The sequence below is a fragment of the Sorex fumeus genome, unplaced genomic scaffold, assembly GCF_029834395.1.
Source record: "Sorex fumeus unplaced genomic scaffold, SorFum_2.1 ptg000014l, whole genome shotgun sequence".
Taxonomy (NCBI): domain Eukaryota; kingdom Metazoa; phylum Chordata; class Mammalia; order Eulipotyphla; family Soricidae; genus Sorex; species Sorex fumeus.
The window spans coordinates 31,090,797-31,106,366 of NW_026606071.1; the positions used below are offsets into that span (position 1 = coordinate 31,090,797).

The window sequence follows — 15,570 nt, forward strand, 5'->3', positions numbered from 1 at the left end:
CTTGGAATTCAAGTTAAAACAAAGCAAAACAAGTCTCAATCCATGACAGCTACAGAGCTACAGAGATGAGAACTGATTCATCAATTACCACCATCCGAGAAACAGATAACCAAGAGGGGACGATAAATTAAGGCACAGGACAGCATCTTCACCCCAATACCCTGAGCGTCCTTTACAGAAATCATTACCCTAATCATTCACCGCAATCCATCCCTCCGAGGGGGGGGGGAGAAATGTTACATATATATATATATATATAGATGTATCTCTATTATCATTATGGGTTAACAGCAACAAGTCATTTTGATCACATCACAGTGCAAAAACGAGAGGCTAGATCATCACACTTAACTTTGAAAGCCCTCCCCTCCACCACACACACACACACACACACACACACACCCCTTTGCAAATAAGAGACACATATTTATAGATCATCTAGGAATCAGAAGACATCCTAAAACAAGAGCTGCTCTTCGCCACGCCAAAGCCAAGCGGAGATTTACCTCAGCCGTGCATGCAGTAAAATAATCCCATCACCCTTTTGTTTGTGTTTACTGTTTAGTGTAGCCTCTTTCTCTCTCTCTTGCTTTCTTTCCTTTTTTTTTTTTTTTTCCCTGTGCCTAACGTGTGTTTGTGCACTGCAGTGGGTGGTGGAAACTAAGGCAGTGGAGCTGGAGCCACGGGTAATCCTGTTTTTACTTCCTCCATCTTCAGCGAGGAGCAGGGTTAGCCCGGGACAGCTGGTCAAACCCCGAGAAACCGATCCGCCGCCGCCGCCGCCGCCGCCGCGGGAGCCCGAGCACATCTCCCCCTCGGGCCGGGCTCGCGCAGACGCCCGCGGGCGGAGGGCGGGCGGCGGCGGCGGCTGTGGCGGCCGGCGGGCAGCAGGGCCCGGGGCGCCGGCGGCCGGGCGTGCGCGCGCGCGCGCGCGTCTGTTTGTGTGTGCGCGCGCGTGTGTCCTGTGTCTATCTACATATATATATATATACACACACATACATATATATATGTGTGTGTGTGTGTGTGTGCGCGCGGGACGGGGGGTGGAAAAATGGACCAGGGACGCGAGGACGCGCGTGATATGTGCGTGTGTGTGTGTCTGTGTGTGTGTGAGTGTGAAGACGCGCGCGGGCACGCGGAGGCGCGGGCGCGCGTGGCTGCGCGCGGGGCCCGCTCGGCGCGCTCGGCAATCGATTACAGGACAAGTGCGGCCCCGGCGGCTCCGCGACGCGCGCACTCTTCTCCCCCCCCGCGACCACCCGCGCGCCCGGCTCCGCGCTGCGTCCCACCCCCTCCATCAGTCCCCGCCTCCTCACACCTCCACCCCCACCCCCAACCCTCTCCAACACACCCCCACCCCCTCCCCCCCGCCCCCGGGACGGCAGGCGGACCCCGCCCTCCCGAAAGGGGAACCAGGTAACCCGCTTCCGAGAGTTGCAACCCCCCACTCTCTGCCAGCGCCACTCCCGCCCACCAATGTCTTTTTTTTTTTTCTTTTTCCCCCGAGCGCCGTCCCAATAAAGCTCACGTTTTCTGCAGGCTGGGGTGCTGGAAGGATGGCAACGGCGAGGGGCGGTGCATGGCGGCGCCGCTGAAGTTTAAGTCTTTGCAACTGGAAGCTGCGGGGGAGGCCGGGAGCCCCGGGAGGAGCGGGACGGCGGCGAGGCGAGGCGGGCGGGCGGGCGGGCGGCCGCCAGCCACGGCGCTCCCGGGCTCGGCGTTCAGGCCGGAGTCGGGGTGTGTGCGCGCGGACCCACCCACTCGGGCTTTGCAATAAAAAAAAAAAAAATGTTTCCCCGAGCGGCACCCCCCCTCCCCCTGCTCGATCCGGACTGGAATCAGGACACCCGAGTCTTCGGGAGCAGGCTGGCGCTTGGAGATTCGGGCGCTCGGGGGAAGCGCCACTCTTCCTGATTTTGAAAGTGCTTCCCAGTGCAAGTTGCAAAGGAGAGAGTTGCTTTGGCTTTTTTTTTTTTCTCCCCTAAATCCCCCGAGCCGGTGCCACCTCCCTCCCTCCCGAGGGCTAGGAATGTGGAAGGGGGGGGGGGGGTGATACGCAGGGGAAGGGGGGGACGGTTCCAAAAAGTTAGTCGGACCACGGTGCCCCTTGATAGGATCGAGGAGTCCCCGCAGAAGATTTTTTGAATATGTGAATCACTTGTGTATGGATCGTCGTGAGAAAAATAACTGAGCGTGCTTTCCAGAAATAGTAGCAGTTAGCATCTTTCTTGACCACATTTGCAGAAAAGGGGAATTGAGAAGTCTATAATTAAAGGGAAAAGGAAAATGAAAGGAGCGGAAAAGACTGCACTGGGTAGTCTGGATGGCTGAAGTTTGAAAACACATGAAATTATCGGGACAGCCAAACATCCTTGCTGAGAAACTATCACAGACCGTGGAAAAAAAATATATATATATATATCAAGGTTTAAAGATTAGGAGCGGGTACTATGTCCCTCATTTTAAGAATCCTCTATATAGTTGCCTTGGGGTTTGAGGATGATTTTGTGTTGCCTTTTTTTTTTTAAAAGCCTCCCCGCTGAGAAAAGATACATTTGAAATAAAAACAGCCCTATCTTAAGCACCATTCTGGGAAACTTTGGATAAAGTCCCCAGAATCTTCTGTGGGCAGGAATTCATTGATAAATACACACTGAATAATACAGAACTAAAAATTTGATGATGTATTTTGAATTGTTTACATACACTAACTTTATTACACGAACGTCATATCAATAGGCGCATCTAAAACTAATTTTTCAGAAATGCTATTTGGGAAATACTGATCATAGAACTTAATAAAACCATTCTTATCCCATTGGCTGGCAAGATTATCATCATAAGTTTTTAGAAAATTGGATGTTCGTTATCTGGAAATATCCAGGATACTGCTGCTTTAAATTGCCACAGCCCCCCTGAAAGCTTTGCCTAATTGTGTAAAATTGTTCCAGTCTTTGAAAAGATTAATTAAAAGCATTTTCAAAATTAGCATGTATAGTTAAAGCAATTGGATTCTTCAATAGAGGAGGATCCGCCTTAAGGAAGCCTTAAGGATTCACCCTCAATTCCCCTCCCGCCCCCCAGAACTTCCTCTTGAGGTAGTCCTTGCCTGCGGGCTGGTTCTAGGTCTATTTAATCTATCCCTGTAACTTTCATTAGCTCTTTAGCCACCAGAGGCACATTCTCTCCCTCTAGTGGCCAAAGGTTCAGACACTGCATTCCTGTGACTTTGTCTCCCCAATAGTGGGGGAAACACGGGGCAGGCGACAATGAGTGGATATCACACTTGTCAAACAGCTCATGATCAGTTGTGTTCGTTAAACCACTTAGGGAAATTTTTCCCTCGTTTTAGCGTTCTATTTTTCTTTGCCCCTTTCTCATTTGCAGATCATGATATGTCCAATTCAAAGAAAGATTGCTCACGTACTAAAATTAAGCATTCTCTTTTATCCTCTGCTGTGGAGTATTCCTGCTGTGAAATTCAATGAATTCTACTTAGGGGAAGGAGAGTGTTTAAATTGTAGGGATTTGCTTTTGTCACAATCTCTCTCTCTCTCTCTCTCTCTCTCTCTCTCTCTCTCTCTCAAAAGATACACTGTCTTTCATCTTTGGTCATAACTACATTCTATGCACAATTTTAAAGTACATATACAGCTAGATTATGCATTTAAAAATATACTGCCTGAGAAGTACAGTGACTTAACTGCATCAAGATGGGAAAATTTTCATTTTGGTGAAGACACATACCCACCTTTACCATTTTTCATGTGTTCTTCTTTCATGTGTTCTTCATCCTTTCTGTCCCATCCTGTCAAAATTCTTCCTTTCTTGTACCAGCCCTCCTATAACACCTTTTACATAGTTTAATTATACAATTTGAATTTTTAAAATTCATTCAGTGTTTTCAAAGAAAAAATGTTTTCTCCACTAGAATAGCATTTTTTTTTTGAAAGGGGGTCCGCACCTGGTGATGCTCTGCTCAGGGGTTACTCCTGGCCCTGCACTCAGGAATTACTTGTGGCTGTGATTGGGGGACCATACGGTTTGGCTGACCAAACCCTTCCGCCTCATATGAGGCAAGCACCCTCCCCACTGCACTATTTCTTCAACCCCCAATGTCATATTTTTTAAGGGCAAGGATGATATGTGAACTGTGAACCACTGTATTTTGTTGTGTTTTTCAGAAGTAGCAATGCTTGACATGATTTGATTCTCAGTAAACATTTACTGAATGGATAAATGTGGAACTTATAGCACCATAGCACTGTCCTCCCGTTGTTCATCGATTTGCTCAAGCAGGCATCAGTAACGTTTCCATTGTGAGACTCATTGTTACTGTTTTTGGCATATAGAATGTGCCACAGGGAGCTTGCCAGTCTCTGCCCTGTGAGCAGGAAACTCTAGGTAGCTTGCCAGGCTCTCTGAGAGGGACGGAGGAATTGAACCCGGATCAGGCAAGAGCAAGGCAAATGCCCTATCCCCCGCTGTGGTATCACTCCAGCCCATGGAGCTAATAACATACTTAATTTCCATGTGTTATGCTCTGTTTTGATGGAGTAAAATGTAAGAGTTAAAAGTACTTTCTAATTGCACATAGAACTTGGTTAAATACTAGTTTGTCAATTACAAATACGATAGGTTAGATGTGGCTTATGGTTCATTTTAAAAATGTTGATCTTTCACTAGATACTACGAATTTTGCAATCCTAATTAATAAAACTGATGAAAACTATCAAAATGTAATTTGAAAGCTCATTGATGTGATTTCACTGTTCATAAACTAATCGTTGCATATTTATTTGCTTTGGGTTGGAGGAGGGAGATCCACTCTTGATACTAAGCACAGGGATCATTCATGGTGGTGCTCAAGGGGCTGTATGTGATGCCAGGATTTTTACCTGTAACATACTTGATAATTAATGAATCAATTTGGCTATCAAGGAATGAATTCAACAAATTAAATTATATAGCCATTAAATGGAATTAGCAAAAGAAAAAATCTGAAAGCAGTGCAACTAAAAGCAATCCTGAATATTGCTTTTACTTTCTTTGGGTGATTCATTTGGGGCAATGGTTTATCTGTTTTTGATTTTTAATCACAAGATTCCCTTTAAAAGGAATTTGAATGAAACTGGATTTCTGTTCAAAGAAATAAATTCATATCAACTGGAGAAATTGCTTTTAGCAGAGAATAGAAGAGGACAATTTAAACATGGGCAAGCTTTCCTAGTATCAAAAAAGAGAACATAATCCCTAGACTGGTTGCCCTAAAATAACTTGAATCTCAGGAAAAAAGTGCAGAGTAACAAGCACACTTTGCCAAATGTGTGAAAACTGATCATTTGTCTTATTTTTGTCCAGTGGTAGTGATCTCTTTGAAGTCCTGTTCTCTTTTTTTAGTGAGGAATGGGACAATGGTCTCCCTTTCTCCGAACGACCTAGATTGGCACTAAGCAGGAGCAAGAAGGCCAGAAAATGGAACCATAGTTTCAAAGAAAACACTAGAAGATATCAAATCCAGTTCAGAAGTAATGCATATTAATACCTTCCAATTTTGCCTGCCTGCCTATCTTGACAGTCTGGGGTCTGTCCAGCGAGTATATAAGTCCCATATAGTAAGGGTCATCCCATTCCATCCACGCTGAACAATAGTTTCTTTTAATAATTACTAAGATTGTCACTCTGCAAATTAGAGATAGGGTCGTATATGAATATCTGTGTCCCTAAAACAGGTACCATTATGGCTTAAATTCACAGAATATCAGATTGCTTTTAGAGAGCACATTTTGATATGAGCAGATGATAAACGATCTCTATCCCGCAAGAGAATTTAAAAGTGGGAGTTAGACTAAGAGAGTGGGAAGTACTGGAGTTGGCGAATAAAGATGAAAGTACGCATTTTTAAAGATGTCATTAGGATCTGTCATAGTTACTTTAAAATTCAGTTAGCGCTCACCATTTGAGCAAATGAGTTCCATTAAAACATAACTGTAGGAACTTTGAGTTGGGTTCTATGTACATACTTGATGCCCAAAAAAAAGAAAATGGCACTGGGAATAAGATTCTTCTAAGAAGCCCGAACAATGTTAAGCACAAAACGTGCAATTAGGTTATTAGACCTCACAATAATGTGTTAGTAAAAAAAATATGATTTGAATATTTGAAAACCCAACAGAACAACTAGAAGATAACAGTAAAATGAGAATATCTCTAGGTATAGAAGGAAAAAAATGATTATTTGACTTGAAAATGGGAGGTGATAATAGTACAGCCAAACCTAACGGTCCTCAATACCAATCAAAGGTTAATTTCTACTAGAGAGATTTGTTGTCCGAAGTAAGGTGGTAACAGGTAGCATCCAAGGAAATATTAATTAAATCTGAGCCAAGAGGAATAGGAACCTGCTTTTTTTATATAATGCTGTGAGAAGTTCATAGACTTACATGTTGTAGTATATAAGAAGCTTCAGTTCTTTGTCTTTGTACTCCAAAATTCTTTCACAGCACAGCATAGCCTAATAGTCTATGTTTAAACAATTCTATGTATCTAGGTTAAGGAAAAGTTAAAAAAAATGTGTCTTCAACAGAAAGTGAAGGAAAGAATCCAGGGCTTAACCTGCCCTCTTTTTATAGCCTGGTGGTAGCACCCTAGGGAACTAGAAGCCTTACAGGGATAGAAATGGGGAGTCATTTTTCTGTCTTATAACGGTGAAAGAGGTGTATGCCATAGAACAGAGAGATGAATCAAAGAAAGGTCACCTGCAGGTAGTGAAGTCAAATGTCATCTCCCCCAATTCTTATGACTTGTGGTTTAGAGAAAGGTTATCTTAATATAAAGATTAGTGTGGCATTCTGAACTATCTCAAGGCCTGACGTATGAAGACAAGAATAATACCATCAGAATCTCTCCCCCTGACAGTTTCGTACATGCTTCAAAGGGTACTTAAAAGTCGGTAGCATAGCGTGGCACATCTGGAAAAGTTCCACATTACAGACTAAGGATATTTTAACAGATTCTATAAACTATATTCTGAAACTGTCATTCCAAGATGGTTTTTTTAAGTACACCATTAAAAATACACAAATCCTTGGAGCAGAGAAAATACAGCAGATTGTTCACCTGCTTTACACATAATTGACCTGGATTTAATTCCTAGCACACATATGGTCCCCAAGCAATACCTGGAGTAAGACCTGAGCCCATCCCCCAACCCCCAGTTCCTTAGTTATAAGCCCTCCAAGCCATGCAACCCCAATTGTGTAAACATAAAATGACTGTAGAGGTCTATCTCTCCTACCACCCTGTTGGGTAACCTCACGCCGCTTCCCCCACCCTGGGGAGGTTGATGGCGATGGGCAGGTGAAGGAAGGAAACGAGGGCCAGGCTGCTTGGTGTCAGTTGCAGTTTATTCCATTCCCATCTTCATTCTCCTCTGATTCTTCTGCTTCTTCCTCCCCCATGCTACTTCATTCTCCTCCTCGATCCCCCTTCATTCTCCTTCTAGCTCTGGAATCTGGATCTGGACCACCTAGCTCAATCTTAGTGCCTGGTTAAATCCCCCCACATCAGGGGTTGGGGCTTACACATAGGTGTGGTCACAATCAATAAGGCTAATGTTCTTTCTCTTGGGGAAAGCTACTTCTAGGACAGATTCTCATTTAGCTGCTCTACCCACCATAGAACAGAATTCCATGGGTGTGTTTCTTCTCTCCTTGTCCAAAAAACATAATCATTCATAATATTAATCATTTTGAATGGACACAGTAAGAAATACATTAAGCTTATAGAATTGTTCTCCTAGGGCCATCTTGATCTCAGACTACCTTGCTCAGGCCAGATAATCTTTCCTCTCCCTAGGAGGGTCCTTGTCTCATCGTTACTTTTGGATCATGACAGCATTTGTCTATGATCAAACTCTTAACTTATAGTTAACAATCGTGGCACTTTGGCCTGGCCCATTTTGATGCCAGGGTAGCTCACAGCTTGCCCTGGGTCCGTTCAGTCCCTCGTCGGGATCCTGCTTTTAGGGTACTAGGAACTAAGGGCAACTGAGGCTTAGGTTGAGAAAGCAGATGTCTGGGAGTGAATAATATTCAAAGACAATTAAATCCTAAGTTACAAAGCATAATGTTAACTGTCTTCCTGTATCTATACAAAAAGGACATTGTTTTAAAGTAAACTAATCATAAGACATATGAAGAGGAGAAAGGTAATACACTTATAATACAAGTTCAGTGTCCTAGAAGGATCTGACCTTACAAATTAACAGATTCTGATTAGGGAGAAAATCTGATTAACTGGTTGGGGAAGAGAATTTAGAGAAGTGGTTATGGATAAACAAAGGAATGGGAGTGACTCGGGAGCACTGTGATGGGTGTAACCTGATAAATCTAAGCTCCTTGTGGCAAGGAAGAAAGGGCAAACCAAATGTTATCCTACACCCAATATAAATTCTTATGTAGAATCCATAGAACTACATATTGATGCTATAATTGACTTCGAAAAGGTTGCCTTATCAGTGAGATTGGGAAACCAAATACATATATTATTTTCGTTATATATTTATTTTGTGCCAGACATCATTGTAAACACTTTTTTTGCAAGTACACATTCAACCCCCATAGTGTTTTTTAAAAGTAATGTTAGTCCCATTTTTCACAGGAAAATAATTGAACCTTAGAAATATTATCTTCTCCAGGATCTCTGAGTGTCAGTACTGAATTCATAAGTTCTCGAAAGCCTGTAGTAATGATTACCATCCTGTACTGGCTCCCAAATATCATTGTTTCAGTTATTTTACTCTGTTACTATAGTTTTGTCCGGCTCTTTTGGTAATATGTGATGGAATATGATATGAACATGTAACTGCCATATCAGATACAATCTGTGTGTAAACATTATCTATTTGACCTCTAATATTTTAATGTCAGATATTCATCTGTTACTACCTTGATTTTTTCTGAACAAGTGAATAAAATTAAGGAACCACTAAGAATGGATTAACTCATAACCGGAATATAAGACACTGAGTAATAGTTATTTATGACAAGGAAATATAAATAAGAACTAAACTTCAGATTCTGACTTACCAAGCATATTTTGTGTTTTGATTCAAAGAGTGTCAATTATGGTTAATTTTTCCCAGAAACATACCTCATACTATTTTCTTTAGATTTACTTTGCCTAAATGTCCAAGGAATGACTGACTTATGGAATGAGCTTTTTAACTTTAAATGATTTTGGTATTCCTTTTTTTTTTCTTTTTGGGTCATACCCAGCAATGCACAGGGGTTACTCCTGGCTCTGCACTCAGGAATTACTCCTGGTGGTGCTGCTCAAGGGACCATATGGGATGCTGGGAATGGATACCGAGTTGGCCGTGTGCAAGGCAAACACACTACCCGTTGTGCTATCGCTTCAACCCCGATTTTGGTATTCTTAAGCAATACTTTGGGTTTAGAAAACAAACCACTAAGGAAGTTTTTCTACCGAAGTTCTTGGTTTATTTTCTACAGAAACTCTTGATTTATAACAAAGTTATATAGTACATAGTATAGTATAATGAAGGTAAACTTAAACATCTTGCTAGGTTCCATTAAATAAAGCTGAGGTTAAGATTTTTCTCTCATGTTTAATTTATATGTATACTTAATTTTTCTGTAGAGAAATAAAATTATAGTATTTTAAATAGTGTATTTCTGTCCCAGTTAAAAGTTTGGGTAATTATAGAAGTTGCATATTCGCTCTTAGTTGATATTTCTCTGAAACAAATTTTTTAACAGAGATTATTATTTATGAAGGAAGTTGGCTGTTGGCTTTGAGGGAACTTTGCTTTAGGTCATTTTTAATAACCTACTTTAATTCAGAAAAGTTTACCAGAAATAAGGAAATAGCTAACAAATAAATTGAATGTGAGGTTTGATATATTCATAATATAGTCTTTAAAATAATATTTTCTATATAAGCTAGAGAATGTTAGCCAAAAAAGTAGTTATGTATTTTAAAATGAATGTTTTCACAATCTAATATAAATAAGAGAGGAATACCCCTCTCCCAATTCTTTAGAAATTTAGAGATCTCTTCTGTGGAAAGAGACAACGCAAGCTAAAAGGCCTGGTTCCATTAGACAGAATCATATATGGAATCCCTTCATTGGTTCCAAACTCAGCATTGTATTTTCACTTCCCATCTCATTTTACTCTGCACAGATGTTAAAACCTTAAAAATGAATTTAAGCAGCATGGTTCACTTGCAGATTTTTTTTCTCTATCCACAAGTTTCACATCTACACACTCAATCAACCACAATGTCTGTGAATCCACGAATATGAAACTAGACTCTAAGTTATAAACAGATTTTTCAACTGACTGGGAGTTAGCACCTCCTCACCTAATCTTATCATTGTCCACAAGTCAGTGGTATTTAAAAATTGGGTGGGGGGATTTTTAAATAAATGATGCTTCTGGACTATGTGCACCCATTTTATGAGTTTAGGTATTTTTTTTAGTTGTCTTTTGTAAGAACAATAGTGCACCAGTTTTGAACTTGAGCTCACAAAGCTAATGAGCACACCCTAGGCAGAGAAGTCCACTAAGGTCATGTCATCCTGCACATGACTCTTGTCATCTAACAAGACTCTCTCTAACCCTCAACAATATCATGCACTGTTTTTCGCTTTAGACCTTCTTAAAAATTATCAGCATCAACCAAGCCAGCCTACTTAAGGAGATGAACAAATAACAGCAGTAATTTTAAGTAAGGCTGTTTAAATGGAACCATTCAGAGGTATGAGTACAAGACTAAAAAATACTAAAGTTGGTAGGGTGACTGTCTTGCTTGCAGTCAACCTTAGTTCAATCCCCGGCATCCCATATGGTCCCCCAAGCCCTGCTAGGATTGAGCTCTGAGCAGAAAGTCAAGAGTCATACTCTGATCACCAAAAACAAAAACAAAAAAGAGAAAACTAGAAAATGTAGAAAGGAGAAAGATTATAGAAACAAATGGCACTTGTAGTGGTGCAGCAGAAGAAATCTGAGCAGAAGAGAATAAGAAGTAAGTGAGCAAGGGTTGTAGTGTAGACCAGAGATTTCCAAACTTCTTGGTCTACTGCCACCCTTACAAAATGACTCATTGCCCCCTGGAAATCTACATTCTTTAAATAGTAATCAGAATGCACCCTTCACTTGCACATACGCTATTACTGCCCTCCTGAATTGTTCCACAGAGTGGCGTGGGTAGCACAGTCACCTACTTTGGGAAACAGTGATGATACAGACAAAGATTTGAGTGAGTTTAACTATAAAAGGAAAGTCAGAATAGTAGCTGGGGAGGAGATGGAGAGGAAGATTTTGACTGTAGGTAGACTTCACCATGGCTCAGCTCTAATGAGAATGTATCAATCGCAATGAATAGATTAAATATAGAAGAAAATGAATAAAATGCAGTCTGTGAGGATGAGAGGAAAACCTTTAGCCAAGTGAAGGAATAGTTTCAAATTAAAAGAGAAAAGATCAATTTGTATTTGAGAGAAGCAAAAAAAAAAAATAGCTACCAATGCTGGTAAGTCTGTTAGTTGACATGATGGGAAGTTGAGGGTTTGAGGAAGTGATATTTACTGAGAGTAAAGGGAAAGTAGTTAGGTTGAAATCTTAAGAGTGGTTTTGTTTGATATAGTCATGAAGAATGTGAAAGAGGTTAACAAATATGTCAAAACTGATGGACGGAATAGAGGAACCTGTTGAAGATGGTGACCACAAAAAAGTCATATGCTCAGTAATATATCTACAGCTGAGCTCACAGTCCAGATATGCCCCTGAGGGGGGGAAAAAGAACCACAAGATTAATCCTGTGCAGAAATTTTAGCAGGTGGGGACCTGGAAGTTACTGAAACAAAGGCATTGAATTGAGTTTAAAAAACAAAGTAATGACATTGACTGATGCTGCATAGAGGAGGATATTAGCAGATTGAGTACTAGGTGATGAGAAAAAGGAATCTAGAGAACATGGATCCCAGTGAAGTTCAAGAATTTGTATAAGATAGATGTTGGAAGACCCAAATGTGCAGAAATCTGTGAGTGTAAATTTGATACTTCCAAATGAATAGCAAGATGTAAGATGCAAAATGAAAGTTAGAAAGTCATGTTCCCGGAACCAGACCGATTAAATACTACAAAGAGTTACAGTGATTACTCCTATATAGTCAACCCCAGTTTGAATCCCTGGTAGTACAAATGGTCTCATGGCCATTAAGAATGACCATTAAAAGTCACTCTTGAACAGCGAGGAATAACCCCAGTGCACCACAAGGTATAGCCCAAAACGAAACAAACAAGAAAGTGCTGTTCTTTAGGGGTTGAATAATCAGAAAAGTAATGGGATCAATAGCAAAGTATCTTGAGTCTCAAATTATGGAGAAATACATCCAAAATAGCTACTAAAGTCTAAAGAATGAATCCAGGAGAAACTGATACAAAACAGCAAGGAGAAAGGGTAGCCAAGATATAAAAGGATAGAAGAGCATCAGAGCTAGAGTTTCACAAGGTGTAAATATTCTGGTGTGTGGGGAATGAATGGCCTTGAATTCTATAGAAAATACTGACGTCATGATCAAAATGACCTTCATTTGAGAAGACTATAGGTGACTGTTATCTAGTCTGCGGATCACTGTCACTGTCACTGTCCTCCCATTGTTCACCAATTTGCTCGAACAGACCCAGTAATGTCTTCATTGTGACACTTGTTACTGTGTTTGTTATATTGAATACATCAGGGGGTGCTTGCCAGGCTTTGCTGTGTGGAGGCAAGATATTCTAGGTAGCTTGTCAGGCTCTCTGAATGTTTTTAGCAGACTGTCACTGGCGGACCCAGGTTTGATTCCTCCACCCCTCTCAGATGGCAGAGGAATCGAACCTGGGTCGGCCAGTGACAGTCTGCTAATAACATTTCCAATTTACACACTTGAACCTATATAATTATTAATAATGCCTACTTTTACCTTCAAAGTTCCTGAGTTCAATTTCAGATGGAATAATTACCTCAACGGAGAGATCATGTATTTAGAAAAAAAATACAAGTGAAAGAATCAATAAGATGAATCTTCTTTATTGTTTTGCTTGGAAGGAAAATTCAAGGCATAGTAAGAAAGATTTGGTAAAGAATGTTGAATTGGAAGAGATAGCAAGAAATGCTGAAAATAGAGTGGAAAATAGTTTCCTTCAGTTGGAGCTACCATCTTCCATTTCAATATCCATATCAAACTTTAAACTCTTTCTTCTGAATCTGGATGAAACAGCAAGACCTTCATACTCTCTGAGGTTGAATATGCCTATTATTATATTATTGCATTATATCCAGAGATGAAAACAGCAAAAACTGCATGTTTGAGACCTTAAGAATCCATGTTCTTGCAGATCCTAATAGATAATTTCCTAAAGCTTGCTTCCCCTGGTACATATATTTTAAAAATTCGTCTGAGCTTTGTCAGAATCCATTCATCTTTGTCAACTCAACACTATTATTTCCTTCAAAACCAGAATATGAAAATAAGGCAGTGGTAAAAAACTGCATAATAAGAACAGTTCATTCATAGAAACCCCTAGATTTTTCCAAGCTTCATACACTCATACACTGACAGCTATTAACAAATTGATTCAAGTACTTAAGTCAAGCAACAATGTCAAAGAGCAAATAGAAATCAAGACTTTTGCTTAAAAAGGGTTAGGGGCAGCATATCCTAGCCATGGCTATAGACTGCATGCATCTGCAAAGAACAATAAAATATGTAAGCATATTGGAATTGATTTTTGTTGTTGTTAAATCTAAATCATCTATGAGGTACAAAAGTCTTCATAAAAACATTTTTTGTAGAAGACCGAAAGTCAATGAGTTTATTTCTATTTCACTGTAATTAATATTATAGTACAAGCTATTTCCTTGAACTAAGGCCATTCTTCAACTTTCCTGACAAATAAACTTATGTTTAAAAATATGAATTTTATTCAGTTTCTAAGAGTATTTTTTCCAACTAGACTCTCCATAGAAATTCCTAAAGAAATCATGCTGCAGTTGATAATATAAATCATTCATCTCAAAATCTATGCACAAGTTCCTTATAATTTCCCAATGATTATAGTCTCAATGGCCCAAACCATGGTTCACAAACATTTTTTCTGTACCTAAATATTTCTATATGTGTCATACATTTATATTTAGGCTATATCTTCCATTGACTGGAAAAAAAATCCTAAGCTAGATGCACCTTCTAATTCTGGCTTCCCACTCAATCCTAGAAAATTCCAGAGTATTGAAATTTTTTTACTTCTAAAAGTATTCCCTAGAACAGCGTTGTTCTAGTTTTTTAATTTTTTATTTGGGGGCCTCTTAACAATTCCTGTGACTTCAAAAAATGTGACTTAAAAAATCTATATAATAGGTCACAGTATAATATGTATTTTTGCCTTCTATATATTTCACTCACAACATCTATAAATTTTGTGAATGTATAAAAATAGACTTTTTGGTGAATTTTGTGAATCTATAGATTTCATTCATTCATTCATTCACAAAAATGAATGAGTCAGAGTTCTGCAGATAATTTTATTGTATAGCTTTAATGAAATACTATATAGCAGTTATAAACTACTACATATAACAACAGAGGTATATCCAAAATTGTATGTGTGTGAAATAAGCCAACAGTAAAAAGAGCTCTTACATTCATTCTAAAACCAGTGAAAAGTGTCTGTCATTACATTTATACGTATAGTAACGATAAATAATAAAGATGTCATTTTAAGAATAGCAGTTACCTCTGGAATGAGAGGTAAGGAAGGAATTTACATGCAATGTTTGATTTCTTAGTAAAACATCAGAAGATAGAAGGTGCTTGTATTGTTTTATTCTTATTGATTCACTTCACTTCTCTGATCCTTGTTTTTTCATATTTCAATAAAGAGGTGATAGAAAGAAGTTGAAATCCCTTACTGGAAGGAGAGGTAATTATGGAATGACGATATGTTTTTAATCATTCATACTGGTCCATGGGAATTAGGTAATTTCTCCATATTAGTCTATTAGAACTCAGATCAGCAGAGGGATGTCATCTAGACTCACAATCTTTTATTCCCAATTCTGTCTTTGATAAGAAATAAAAAGGAATGATATAATTTTATATAGGATGATAAAGTCAAGAGTTCACTATTAAGTTCATCTAAACTATATAAAGTGAGACTAGTAATAAATGTTTTTTCTAGTGTTACTGAAGGAAAAAATGGATTTTTAGAAAAAAACATTTAATAAAATGTGAGCTTTTTTTGTTAAGTATTGAATGAAGTTAAGATCAATGGCTTCATGCAACACTATAAATTAGCTTCACCATAACTACTCTTAAATGATTAGTAGATAGTAGCCATATATGTATTCTTCCAGTCCTTTGAGTTATAAACTGAAAACAGAAAGGAGTTCTAATCAAGACTAATTTCAATTTAGAAGGATATCATTGATTGAGAGCCCGATATTTCCAAAAATGATTTCAACTCATTGTAAATTCAGAAAATTGTGAAGCGAAAA

General features: G+C 39.4%; 1 protein-coding gene across 1 annotated transcript in view; it reads right to left on the reverse strand.

Annotated features, from left to right (window-relative positions):
• The window catches only part of IKZF2 (IKAROS family zinc finger 2), a 158,182-nt gene extending 157,637 nt beyond the window's left edge, over nt 1-545 (reverse strand). The window contains exon 1 of the mRNA XM_056111863.1: nt 507-545. The gene's annotated coding sequence lies outside the window, so the exon portion shown is untranslated. The remainder of the gene's footprint in view (nt 1-506) is intronic.
• Between the last annotated feature and the right edge of the window lie 15,025 nt (nt 546-15,570).